Below are 14,284 nucleotides of genomic sequence, written 5' to 3' on the forward strand. Positions count from 1 at the left end.
TCAACCACTCGATGACTTTCGGAATCTTTAGGATTCCCCCGCATTAACGAAGGGCCGCTTCCCGGTCAGGCACACTCGCGCCCCGAATTTGGGCGAGTGCGGTGCCCCTAGGGGCTATTCAGTAGCCCCACTGTCAAACTCCTATGGCTAAGTGAAAGTGATAAAGCATTATAGTCCGGTTTCCTAGTTCGCCGCACCACCACCTCCTTTGTAGGACCAAGACGTTGGATTAAGTGTGAAAAGGCGCCTTTTTGCGAACACCCCCGCATTCTATGCGTGGGGGCTGAAGCGAACGACTGACATCTTTCAGGTTATATACAAATATATACATTAAACGGCCTCACAGGAGGCATCATGATTCTTGCAAGCACAAGTATAAAAAGCTTTTTTCATAAAAAAATTCATTTTACAAATAGTATAAGCTATTCGAACACAACATCCTTCGAGCATTGCGACTCTATTATACGAGCGCCAGGAAGAACTTCCTCAAAATAGTGGTTGGCAGGTACTCGGCTTTCGTCCGAATCCCGGGACGCAACAATACTAGCCTTCATATCTGCCCAGTATGTTTTGACACGGGCAAGAGCCATCTGTGCGCCCTCTATGCACACCAACCTCTTCATTGCATCAGCATGCGGCAATGAACCAAGGAACTGCTGCACCAAGCCAAAATAACTCTTCGGCTCCGGCTTCTCCGGCCATAGACGACTCGCAACATACCTAATGGCGAGTCCTGATAACCTATTCAGCTCCGCCCAGGCAGCCAAACGGTCGGATACTGACAGTGGGCGTTCTGGATTATGGAACTGCGACCAAAAAAGCTCTTCCAATCCATGGTCACCTCGGCTGCGGAAGTGTTCGGTCGCGTCCGCCGCACTTGCTGCCAAATCCAGATAAGCGTTTTCGGCACTCCACTGCCGGTCTAATGGAGCATACTTGGGGTCTCCGAACTTCATCCGCAGCATATAAGGCTTTCCAGCCGTGATATCTCCGGCCTGACGCAGCTCCTCGTTCATCGCTCTCATTGCAGAGCGAGTATCCTTGGCTTCGACAGTGATCTTTTCAAGGTCATTCTGAGCCGCCCTATCTTCTTGTTCAAGAAATTTACAGCGGTCGGTAGCATCCTTCAATTTTATGGCCATCTCGGCTATTACCTTCTTGCTCTGGCAATGAGCAGCCTGTTCGGCTTTCAGCTCTTCAGCCGCTTTAACAGCAGCCACATCACTTTTCCTTGCTTGTTCCTTGGCTCGGGCAAGTTCCGCCCGAAGGTTCTCCACGGCAGCAGCACCATCAACATCAAGAACATATATATAAGGCCCGAGAATCGAGCTCCTATTACCAGGTGTCTTTGGAACATACCTTGAGCCTCGTCTAGCCGCTTATTTACAAGCGCGATGTCGGCATTTGCTACATCAAGTTGCCGCTTTAGTTTGGCAGATTCATCAGTCCGGCTAGCCACCGAACGCCTCACCACCTTCAGGGAATAGGAGACATATTATACCTAGGGTTATGATCCTCTGTGCACCGTCACTCGTGACGACACACAGAGTCTCAGGGGCTACTATTCATACAGGGCACATTTAATATGCGGCTCTACCAAAAGGTACACCTTTTTACGTACCTCAAAGCCTGTTAGTAAACTCCTGGCAGCCTCGTACAATCTGCTTTCCGCGGACGAAATCCTTCCAATCACCGTACTCATCAACATACGGTGTTCTTTTGAGATGGACGCCCTACCAAGAAGATCCTTCAGCCCCTTCGACGGCGCGCCAGAGGGTGCCGGACTAGCCTGACGACCTTTTCCAAGGTCCGGACTTGGAAAAACCCTCCGAGACGATACCTTGGGGTCGCCAGCCTCGTGAGACGGTGAAACAAGGGGAGGCGTTTCGCTCTCTATCATCTCTGGACGAAGATCCCCTAAAGATGAGCTCTGCTGAGAAGGGTTGAGATCCGAACTGCAAGATAATGTTTCGGTTATTTTCCTCAGGAATAAAACAGGAGTGTGATTCATTATGGAACCCCTCCCTTCACTTACGTCTCGGGGGAGAGCAGGTCCCCTTTGGGGGGCGATTCGGCCGGGGCGTTCTCCGCTGCCGAACCCTCTGGCGAAGATTTCTTCCCCCGTTTTGAGGTTATCACCTCCGCTTCTTCAGAGGCAGTCCTTTTCTTTTCCTGGTCGGGGCTATTTTCGATTCTTCCCTTCCCAACAGCCTCCTTCGCGGAGGTGGTAGCTCCTTGGTTCCCTCCTTCGCCTTCCGCCGAAAGCGCGACCTCCAGCATCCTGGTCAGCATGGGATTCGGCACGGTCTCGGGCAGGGGGGCTGGACACCTGATAAGCTTTGCCTTCGCTATCCACTCCTGTTCAAAGGAAAACTCTGCTAAAGGGTAATTTTGATAAAAATATGGATGGTGTGTCCAAATACGGGGCTACTTACTTTAGCGTCTGGGCGATTGCAGCTCAGACCTGCGTCCTCGGACAAATCCGGACACCTTGCTTGTGATCTGAAGAACAATTTGTACATCTCCACGGGTGTCATTCCCATGAAATGTTGTAGGACTCGCGGTCCCTCCGGATTCAACTCCCACAGGCGGAGAGGTCGACGTTTGCAGGGCAGTGTGCGGCGAATCACCATGACTTGCGCCACTACAGTCAAATTGATATCTCTTTCTAGAAGATCTCGAATATGGCCCTGCAGCAAGGGCATGTCTTTGGGCGCCCCCAGATAAGTCCTTCATTAACCCATGACGCCAGCCGTGGTGGGGGACCCGAGCGAAAAGTAGGTGGTGCCACCCATGTGGTGCCCCTGGGGGCTGTGATGTAAAACCAGTCCCGTTGCCATAAGCTGAGCTCCTCTTGAAAAGAGCCTTCGGGCCATGGAGCATCGTCCATCTTGCTTATTATAGCTCCTCCGCACTCAGCGTGCTGCCCCTCGATCATTTTTGGTTCCACTTTGAAGGTTTTTAGCCACAATCCGAAGTGAGGAGTGATATGGAGGAAGGCCTCGCACATGACAATGAATGATGAGATCTGGAGGATGGACTCCGGAGCTAGGTCGTGGAACTCCAGCCCGTAGTGAAACATAAGCCCCCTCACGAAGGGATCAATCGGGAAGCCTAGCCCCCGAAGGAAGTGAGATGCGAACACCACGCTTTCACCGGGATGGGGAGCGGGAATAGCTTGCCCTTGAGCAGGCAGTCTATGCGAGATTTCGCCGGTTAGATACCTGGCATCTCTCAGCTTTCGCACATCTTCTTCCGTAATGGAGGAAGGCATCCACCGGCCTTGAAGGTCGGAGCCGGACATCGTCAAAAGTCCGAAGCACCTAAAACTATAGCCTTGGGTGTTAGAACTCGAAGCGAGGGGCGGATTTGATTGGTTTGAGAAGAAGGGAGCCAGGCCTTGGTTCCTTTATAAAGGAGATGAATACCAAGAGCCCTCCCCGTAACCGTTTGAGACTCGCTTTCAATTAGGGAGTCATACCAAAGGGACGGTAGGGTTACCCACGCCCGTATTGATGAGAATCCCGGAATAAGGGGACACGATCTCTATTTTGACAAGACGTGCCAAGGAAACCGCCTCGCTAAACGCGCTGGGGTGGAATAGTAAAATGATTCGAGTAAAAGCCTGGCCGTGACGTCACAGAGTACGTCTACAGATCTGATTGGTGCACATATTATTCTCTTTATGGTGGAGCGTGGAACTTATTTTGCATAACCGGACACTATCCTGGTGTTCAACATCTTCTATGAAATATTCGGAGGAGGAACCCGCCTTGCAATGCCGAAGACAACTTGCGCGCCGGACTCGTCGTCATTGAAACCTGGTTCAGGGGCTACTGAGGTAGTCCTGGATTAGGGGGTGTCCAGATGGCCGGACTAAGACCTCTGGCCGGACTCCCGGACTATGAAGATACAAGATTGAAGACTCCATACCGTGTCCAGATGGGACTTTCCTTGGCGTGGAAGGCAAGCTTGGCGATACGATATGAAGATCTCCTCCCATTGTAACCGACTCTGTGTAACCCTATCCCTCTCCGGTGTCTATATAAACCGGAGAGTTTTAGTCCGTAGGACGAAAAACAATCATACCATAGGCTAGCTTCTAGGGTTTAGCCTCTCTGATCTCGTGGTAGATCTACTCTTGTACTACCCATATCATCAATATTAATCAAGCAGGAGTAGGGTTTTACCTCCACCGTGAGGGCCCGAACCTGGGTAAAAACATCGTGTCCCTTGTCTCCTGTTACCATCCGCCCAGACGCATAGGTCGGGACCCCCTACCCGAGATCCGCCGGTTTAGACACCGACAATATGCTTGTAGGAATTGCAATAATATCAAGTTTCCTCTCTATGTGTTGAAAATCTTGAAGCTATGCTTGTTTTACCTTCCTATGCTAGTTGATTATTGTTCCCAAAAGTTGTTTGCTCACAAAATCCCTAGGCATAGTAAGTGGGTTAGGATTAAATATGCTAGTCATATGCTTCATGATGCTCCCGTTATGTTTCAATTCTTATCTTTTATATGAGCATCATTACCATCATCATGCCAAGCTAAAAAGGCATTAAAGAAAAGCGCTTATTGGGAGACAACCTAATATTTATACTTAATCTTTTTGTGTGTCCACATAATTATGCTACTGTAGTAATCATGTTTTATAGCTTTTGTTTCAATAAAGTGCCAAGTAGAACCTTTGGGAAGACTTGGGTGAAGTCTATATGATCTTGCTGTAGAAAACAGAAACTTTAGCGCTCACAAGAATAGCTGCCATGTTTTACTGGAAAGTGATTTTAGGATGATTATTTTTGCATATGATTAATAGACAAATTCCTCAGGTCCACCAATTTATTTCAGAATTTGTTGAGTTCCAGAAGTATACGTTTGATACAGATTACTACAGACTGTTCTGTTTTTGACAGATTCTGTTTTCTATGTGATGTTTGCTTATTTTGATGAATCTATGTGTAGTATCGGATGGTATGAACCATAGAGAAGTTGGAATACAGTAGGTTTTACACCAATATGTATTGATAATGAGTTCACAACAGTACCTAAGTGGTGATTTATTTTCTTATACTAACGGAGCTTACGAGTTTTGTGTTGAGTTTTGTGTGGTTGAAGTTTTCAAGTTTTGGGTAAAGATTCGATGGACTATGGAATAAGGAGTGGCAAGAGCCTAAGCTTGGGGATTCCCAAGGCACTGCAAGGTAATATTCAAGGACAACCAAGAGCCTAAGCTTGGGGATGCCCCGGAAGGCATCCCCTCTTTCGTCTTCATTCATCGGTAACCTTACTTGGAGCTATATTTTTATTCACCAGATGATATGTGTTTTGCTTGGAACGTCATTTTATTTTGTTAGTATTTGCTTGCTGTTATTTAGATTAATGTTTTGCATCTTTATTTTCAATAAAAATGTCAAGGATGGCCTTTACCTTACTTATTTTTCTAGTATACATGTTGCTGTTTGAAAACAGAAAGTTTACCGCTGTTGCAAAAATTCCCGACAAAAGTCAGAGAATGGTATTATGTTGAATCTTTTAGAATATTGAGATCAGATAAATATTCTACAGAGTAGTATTTTTCTTATAATTTTTGGAGTTAGGGAAGTATTGATACTCTTGCATTCTTTACAGACTGTACTGTTTTGGCAGATTGCTGTTATGTTTGCATTGTTTGCGTATGTTTGCTTGTTTAATGATTCTATTTGAGGATAGGAGTATTAAATATGCAGAGGCATTTAGTATGAAATGTTGAATAATTATTTTAGTGATTTTTTACAGTAGAAAATGATAAAGTTTTGCATTGGTTTATACTAAGCTATCTCACGAGTTCTTGTTGAGTTTGTTGTGGATGAAGCTTTTGATAAAAAGTAGAGAAACCAAGATAAGAGAGGAATTAAGGAGACACAAAAGTTCAGGCTTGGGGATGCTCGAGGCACCCCAAGATAATATTTCAAGAAGTCTCAAGCATCTAAGCTTGGGGATGCCCCGGTAGGCATCCCACTTTCTTCTTCAACAACTATCAGTTAGTATCGGTTGAGCCTAAGTTTGCTTCTTCACATGAGTTATGCTATCCTTGCAATGTCATTTTATTTTGCTTTGCTTGCTGTTTGAATACAATACCAAGATCTGAAATTCTTAAATGTTAGAGAGTCTTTACATAGTTGCACAATTATTTGACTACTCATTGATCTTCACTTATATCTTTCGGAGTAGTTTGTCATTTGCTCTAGTGCTTCACTTATATCTTTTAGAGCATGGCGGTGGATTAATTTTGAAGAAATTGCTAGTCTCTCATGCTTCACTTATATTATTTTGAGAGTCTTTTAGAAAAGCATGGTATTTGCTAGGGTTACAAATTTGGTCCTAGAATGATGAGCATCCAAGTTGGGTATAATAAAAACTATCATAGGAAGTGAATTGGATGCTATGATCAAATTGTTGCTTGATAATTGTTTTGAGATATAAAGGTAGTAATGTTAGGGTCATGCTAGTGGATAATTATGAAATTGAGAAATACTTCTGTTGAAGTTAGCAAGTCTCGAAGCATGCACGTATGGTAAAAGTTGTGTGACAAATTTGTTGCATGAGGTGCTCTTTTGATTGTCTTCCTTATGAGTGGCTGTCGGGGACGACCGATGGTCTTTTCCTACCAATCTATCCCTCTTGGGGCATGCGTAGTAGTACTTTGCTTCGAGGGCTAAGTAGACTTTTGCAATAAGTAAACGAGTTCTTTATGACTAATGTGAGTCCATGGATATACGCACACTCATCCTTCCACTTTGCTAGCCTCTCTTATTACCGCGCAACTTTCGCCGGTATTGAACCCATTATTTACCTCCCTCAAAACAGCCACCATACCTACGTATTATGGCATTCCCATAGCCATTCCGAGATATATTGCCATGCAAATTTCCACCGTTCCGTTTATTATGACACGTTTCATCATTGTCATATTGCTCTTTGCATGATCATGTAGTTGACATCGTATTTGTGGCAAGGCCACCTTCATAATATTCATACATGTCGCTCTTGATTCATTGCATATCCCAGTACACCGCCGGAGGCATTCATATAGAGTCATATTTTGTTCTAGCTTTGAGTTGTAATTTTTGAGTTGTAAATCCATAAAAGTGCGATGATCTTCATTTTTAGAGCATTGTCTCGGTGAGGAAAGGATGATGAAGACTATGATTCCCCCATAAGTCGGGATGAGACTTTGGACTTTACAAAAAGAAAGAGAAAGGCCAAAAAGAAAAGAAAAAAATAGAGGCCAAAGAAAAAGAAAAAAAGAGAGAAAAAAGAAAAAGAAAGAGAAAATAATAAAATGAGAGAAAAAGAGAGAAGGGACAATGCTACTATCTCTTTTTCCACAATTGTGCTTCAAAGTAGCACCATGATCTTCATGATAGAGAGTCTCCTATGTTGTCACTTTCATATACTAGTGGGAATATTTCATTATAGAACTTGGCTTGTATATTCCAATGATGGGCTTCCTCAAAATGCCCTAGGTATTCGTGAGCAAGCGAGTTGGATGCACACCCACTTAATTCTTTTTGTTGAGCTTTCATATATTTATAGCTCTAGTGCATCCATTGCATGGCAATCCCTACTCACTCACATTGATATCTATTGGTGGGCATCTCGATAGCCCGTTGATACGCCTAGTTGATGTGAGACTATCTTCTCCCTCTTTTTGTCCTCACAACCACCATCTTTTACCACCTTAGTGCTATGTCCATGGCTTACACTCATGTATTGCGTAAGACTTGAAAAAAGCTGAAGCGCGTTAAAAAGTATGAAACAATTGCTCGGCTCCTCATTGGGGTTGTGCATGATGGGAGTATTTTGTGTAATGAAATGAAGCATGGCCTAACTATATGATTTTGTAGGGATAAGCTTTCTTTGGCTATGCTATTTTGATAGGACATGATTATTTGTTAGTATGCTTTGAAGCATTATTATTTTTATGTTTTATAAGCTTTTATGTTGAATCATTTGGATATGAACATTCATGCCACAATAAAGAAAATTACATTGAGAATTATGCTAGGTAGCATTCCACATCAAAAATTCTGTTTTTGTCATTTACCTACTCCTGGACGAGCAGGAATTGAGCTTGGGGATGCTTGATACGTCTCCAACGTATCTATAATTTTTGATTGTTCCATGCTATTATATTACCCCTTTTGGATGTTTATGGGCTTTATTATACACTTTTATATTACTTTTGGGACTGACCTATTAACCGGAGGCCCGTCCCATATTGCTCTTTTATTGCCTGTTTCGGTATTTAGAAGAAAAGGAATATCAAACGGAGTCCAAATGGAATGAAACCTTCGGTAGCGTGATTTTTAGGAAGAATATGATCTAGGAGACTTGGAGTTCACGTCAGAAGATCCTTGAGGAGGCCATGAGATAGGGGGCATGCCCACCCCCCTAGGCGCACCCTGCCCTCTTGTGGGCCCCTCGAGGCTCCCCCGACTGACTTCTTTTGCCTATATAAGTCCACGTACCCTAAAAACATCAGAATAGAAGATAGATCGGGAGTTCCGCTGCCGCAGGCCTCTGTAGCCACCAAAAACCTCTCGGGAGCGGGTTCCGGCACCCTGCCGGAGGGGGGGATCCCTCACCAGTGGCCATCTTCATCATCCCAGCGCTATCCATGACGAGGAGGGAGTAGTTTACCCTCGAGGCTGAGGGTATGTACCAGTAGCTATGTGTTTGACCTCTCTCTCTTATGTTCTCTCTATGGCACGATCTTGATGTATCGCGATCTTTGCTATTATAATTGGATCTTATGATGTTTCTCCCCCTCTACTCTCTTGTAATGGATTGAGTTTTCCCTTTGATGTTATCTTATAAGATTGAGTCTTTAAGGATTTGAGAACACTTGATGTATGTCTTGTCGTGCTTATCTGTGGTGACAATGGGATATCATGTGCCAATTGATGTATGTTTTTGTGACCAACTTGCGGGTTCCGCCCATGAACCTATGCATAGGGGTTGGCACACGTTTTCGTCTTGACTCTCCGGTGGAAACTTTGGGGCACTCTTTGAAGTACTTTTGTGTTGGTTGAATAGATGAATCTGAGATTGTGTGATGCATATCGTATAATCATGGCCACGGATACTTGAGGTGACAATGGAGTATCTAGGTGACATTAGGGTTTTGGTTGATTTGTGTCTTAAGGTGTTATTCTAGTATGAACTGTATGATAGATTGAGCGGAAAGAATAGCTTCATGTTATTTTACTACGAACTCTTGAATAGATAGAACAGAAAGGATAACTTTGAGGTGGTTTCGTACCCTACCAAAATCTCTTCGTTTGTTCTCCGCTATTAGTAGCTTTGGAGGGACTCTTTGTTGCATGTTGAGGGATTGTTATATGATCTATCTATGTTATTATTGTTGAGAGAACTTGCACTAGTGAAAGTATGAACCTTAGGCCTTGTTTCCTACCATTGCAATACCGTTTACGCTCACTTTTATCACTAGTTACCTTGCTGTTTTTATAATTTCATATTACAAAAACCTTTATCTACTATCCATATTGCACTTGTATCACCATCTCTTCGCCGAACTAGTGCACCTATACAATTTACCATTGTATCGGGTGTGTTGGGGACACAAGAGACTCTTTGTTATTTGGTTGCAGGGTTGTTTGAGAGAGACCATCTTCATCCTACGCCTCCGACGGATTGATAAACCTTAGGTCATCCACTTGAGGGAAATTTGCTACTGTCCTACAAACCTGTGCACTTGCAGGCCCAACAACGTCTACAAGAAGAAGGTTGTGTAGTAGACATCAGCCTTTTTCTCGGCCTCGGCCACAGCCTTCTTAAGAGCCTCAACTTCGGTCATCACCCCTAGAGAAAATCATGAAACAAAGTTTTATCATACTAAAAAATTCTTTCGCATTGAACACATGCAAGGTTTGTGCATACCTTGTTTATCCTCCAACTGCCTTTTCAATTGGCCAAGTTCTTCTTTGGCCCGCTCCAGACTTTGATTCAGTCCGGAGACCTCCACAGTATGAGAGGCGGCTATCGCTAAAGACGTTTGATTATAAAAAGAAGAGAGAAAAATGTCATCAAGTCTCCTGCGAACATAAATTTGATCCTTTGTCCGGTTCTTTCTTTCATTGAACAGTGTATCAGGGGCTACTATCTATACTATGACACACTTCGGAACCTTATAAAACATACCTCAAAGCCTCTTATCAGGCTAATGCGGGCTTCATCCAGTCCACTCTCAGTGGACTGAATCTTCTCAATCCCCGCGCCCATAAGGGCACGGTGTTCATCAACGATGGAGGCGCTTTTTAGCGCCACCGATAAAGTATCCGGCACCTCTGGTTGGACAGAGGTTGCTGGTGGAACAGGTACCCCCCCAGTCGAGGGAGGCTGCCTGCCAGATTCTGGTGCCCTATTGGTCTCCGAAATCATGTTCGGCAGGGGCTGGATTCAAGATCTCCCCGCTGCCGACGTCCCTGGGAGCCTTCTCTCCCATGTGTCCGGCCCCTGGAGTTTGACCTCCTGGCGCCTCCTTTACGACCTCCCCCCCTCCTTGGTCTGGGTCCTTCTCGGACGAATCCTCGGTGTCATTCACATGTTTTGGGGTGGGGGCCTTCGGGGGTGTCCCGCTCTCCATAGCATCTGAGCCTAGTAAGTCCTCCGACGAGGATTGTTCGATGCGGGACCTCGCCGGACTGCAAAAAAGTATGGCTCAGATTAAAATACTATGCCCTGACGAGCCTGGACACATAAGCATGTTTGGACTTGATATACTCACGAGTTCACCAGGAGCTGGGCCCTGGGATACCACTCCGGGCTGCTATCAGCGGCGGTGATGGACTCCTCTGGCTGACGAGTTTTCCCGTCTTAGGCGACTCGGCCTCCAAGGATGTGGAGGCCGTCCTTTTTCTTTCTTCCCCCTGCTGGGGATTCATCTTCCTCCTCCTCCTCGTCCTCTTTGAAGGAAGAACGGGCGTTGTAGTCTTTGGATTTTGTGTCCCAGGCGCCACGACGACGGAGGCCGCCCCTGGTCTTCTTGACCTCCTTCTCGATCTTCTTCTTTGGCGGCTTGTAAGGTGCCGGGACCAGCATCTTCGTTAGAAGTGGGCCGGCCAGTTCTTCTGGCAATGGGGCCGGATAGTAGATCCACCCCACCTTCTTCGTCCAGCCCTAGGATAGTTGTAGAAAACACATTAAGCATTTTCCTTAGGATAAGCGAATAAAACATGCGAATTACCAACATAACAGTGAGTTACCGAACTTGCAGGGCGGGACAATTGGTACCCGCTGTCGGTGTCAAAACCGGCGGATCTCGGATAGGGGGTCCCGAACTGTGCGTCTAGGCGGATGGTAACAGGAGACAAGGGACACGATGTTTTTACCCAGGTTCGGTCCCTCTCGATGGAGGTAAAACCCTACTCCTCCTTGATTAATATTGATGATATGGGTAGTACAAGAGTAGATCTACCACGAGATCAGAGAGGCTAAACCCTAGAAGCTAGCCTATGGTATGATTTTTGTTCGTCCTACGGCCTAAAACCCTCCGGTTTATATAGACATTGGAGAGGGCTAGGGTTACACAGAGTCGGCTAAAATGGGAGGAGATCTACATATACGTATCGCCAAGCTTGCCTTCCACGCCAAGGAAAGTCCCATCCGGACACGGGACGAAGTCTTCAATCTTATATCTTCATAATCTAGGAGTCCGGCCAAAGGTCATAGTCCAGTCATCCGGACACCCCCTAATCCGGGACTCCCTCAGTAGCCCCTGAACCAGGCTTCAATGACGACTAGTCCGGCACGCAAATTGTCTTCGGCATTGCAAGGCGGGTTCCTCCTCCGAATACTTCATAGAAGATGTTGAACACAAGATAGTGTCCGGCTCTGCAAAATAAGTTCTGCATACCACCGTAGAGAGAATAATATTTGTACAAATCTAATCTGCTGACGTATTCCGCAGCGTGACATCATGCCACGGCCAAGCCTTTATTCGAATTGTTTTACTGTCCCACCTCAGTGCGCTGAGCGAGGTGGTTTCCTTGGCACGTCTTGTCGAAGCAAAGATCGTGTCCCCTTATTCCGGGATTCTCATCAATACGGGTGTGGGTAACCCAACCGTGCCATTAATCATGATGCTTGGGAGATAAGCGAGTTTAACTAGGCTGGCGGGGGCACATAGTTTCGTCCGCCCATATAAGGGGATAAGGATCCACCTTTTCCATCTACGCCTTCTTCCTCCTTTGCTTATCCATTTCCGTGCACTCGAGCTCCAGCGCCCAAGTCCGCACTTCCCACCTCGACCTTCTCCAACCATGTCTGGAGCGGCAGGCAGGTGGATGGCCTCTTGCGTCACGGAGGGGCACATCAAAAAGTTGAGGAAGGCCGGATAGTTGTCCAACGACATTGCTCACCGGCTCCCAGATGAGGGGAAGCTCATCCCCACTCCCAGGCCCCATGAGAGGGTGGTGTTCCTCCCCCATTTCCTTCGCGGACTGGGCTTCCTACTCCACCCATTTGTTCGGGGGCTCATGTTCTACTACGGCCTGGATTTCCACGATCTGGCCCCGAACTTCATCCTCAACATCTCGGCGTTCATGGCCGTGTGCGAGGTCTTCCTCCGCATCAAGCCCCACTTCGGCTTATGGCTAAAGACCTTCAATGTCAAGCCGAAGGTAGTGGGCGACCGGCAAGCGGAGGACGGAGGCACCATGGTGGGCAAGATGCCCAACGTCACATGGTGCGAGGGCTCCTTTGTGGAAACCATCAAAGGGTGGCAATCGGGGTGGTTCTACGTCACCGAGCCACGCGACCCTGAATGGGCAGCGGCCCCCGAATTCCGATCTGGCATCCCCACATGGCTCACCTCTTGGAAAGAGACGGGCCTGTTGTGGGGTAATTCGGAAGAGGTGGCCGGACTCCAAACCTGGTGGACAAGAAGGTTAAACTTGTCAACGTAGTCCTGGTCATGCTCTTCCGTCGGATCCTCCCGTGTCAACGACGGGCTTTTAACTTGTGGGAGTTCGACCCGGCCCAGCACCAAACCCTGTCCAGGCTCTTCGACACAACGCATGAGGACGCCTGGATTCAAAGGCTCCGAGGTTTCCCCTCCCACTACCGAGGATCGCGGATTCTGCGCGAAGCGCCAAGCCAGCGCGGTAAGCTTGTTTTACCCTTTACAGGATACTTGGTTTTCATAGTTTGACTCTATGCGGGATCTAAGCTCCCGCTCCTTTGACAGGACTGGAAGAAGACGTCCGGACAGATCGACTGTCCGACTCCTTTGCCCGAAGGCCCAGCAGATGCCCGCTTGGCGAAGCTGTTGGTCCCGGCACCTCACGTGGTGCCAGAGAAGAAGGCCAAGATGAAGGCCACGGGAACTCGAAAGAGCTCCCGACGCCTGGTGGTGTCGGATTCATCGCCCGACGACCCCAAAGTGCACTCCTCCCCCGAAGACGAGGAGGAGGAAGAATAAGCCTCTACCCCTCCATCGGGGGGAGGAAAGAAGAGAAAGGCCGCCCCAACTGGGGAGGCCGGAGGGTCCAAGAAGGGAAAGACCCTTCTTCCGGACTACTCCACCAGCGCCGACGACGGCGGAGATGAGTGGCCATCCAGGGCCAAGCCCCTGGCAAAATTGTAAGTACCAGAATAACTCATGGCGTTCCTTTAGTGCACAGTATCTTCTAACGACGAACATAATCATGCAGTCCGCCCAAGGCCCAGCTCGACGCTTCATCGAGCGGATCCCTGGATTCGTCGGATGTGAATAGTCTTTCACTCCCAACTGCTACATCCCCTCGCCCCACGGACGATGCCGAAGTGGAGTCCCAAAAGGGACCAGGCCAGGAGGAGGTAGCCCCAAAGGCGCCGCAAGGTGACCTTCCGGACTCCAAGCTCAAAGGGGATAAAACCCCAGAGGGGTCTAAGTCCGTCGACGGTTCAGACACCGCACCGGAACCTTCACTGGTTCCGGAGTCCGGCAGGCGGCCCCCTCGTAACAAGGGCAAGCCTACGACGCCGGTGGCCTCCGTCCAACCGGAGGCACCAGACAATTTGCTGGAGGTGCTTAACGGCGCCTCCATCGACGAGGAGCACCGCACTATTATGAGTGCGGTGATCCAGAAGGTTCAGTCCACCAAGAGCGGGCTGACAGAAGCCTGTGCCAGCCTTCTAACAGGCTTTGAGGTATGTATTTAAGACATGTAAAAATATTACCGCATAGACAGTAGCCCCTGATGGTCAGTTTGGTGTTCGGAAAGAAAAGCCGGACTG

The sequence above is a fragment of the Triticum dicoccoides genome, chromosome 6B (genome assembly GCF_002162155.2).
Source record: "Triticum dicoccoides isolate Atlit2015 ecotype Zavitan chromosome 6B, WEW_v2.0, whole genome shotgun sequence".
NCBI lineage: Eukaryota > Viridiplantae > Streptophyta > Magnoliopsida > Poales > Poaceae > Triticum > Triticum dicoccoides.